Source organism: Galleria mellonella, unplaced genomic scaffold, assembly GCF_026898425.1.
Source record: "Galleria mellonella isolate WM207_F2 unplaced genomic scaffold, CSIRO_AGI_GalMel_v1 utg654, whole genome shotgun sequence".
Taxonomy (NCBI): domain Eukaryota; kingdom Metazoa; phylum Arthropoda; class Insecta; order Lepidoptera; family Pyralidae; genus Galleria; species Galleria mellonella.
The window spans coordinates 751,782-752,021 of record NW_026442139.1 but is presented as its reverse complement, the minus strand read 5'-3'; positions in this window follow the sequence as shown (position 1 = coordinate 752,021).

Genomic DNA, 240 nt, shown 5'->3' with positions numbered 1-240 from the left:
TTTTTTTTTTTTAGTACGTTTGTTCCGTTTGGAACAGGCTAAGGTCGGAGACCATGCTGCCTAGTCTTCAAAAAGATAATTTGTCTGGAATTTTATTTTTCTAATGTCGCTTCAATTATTGTCATAATCTTCAATATTTCATTTGTCAAATCCGGTAAGTACATTTTCATAAATATCTTTTCTTGAGTTTTCTTAAACCAGTGGATTTATCAAATTAAAAATAAATAATTATAAAAAATC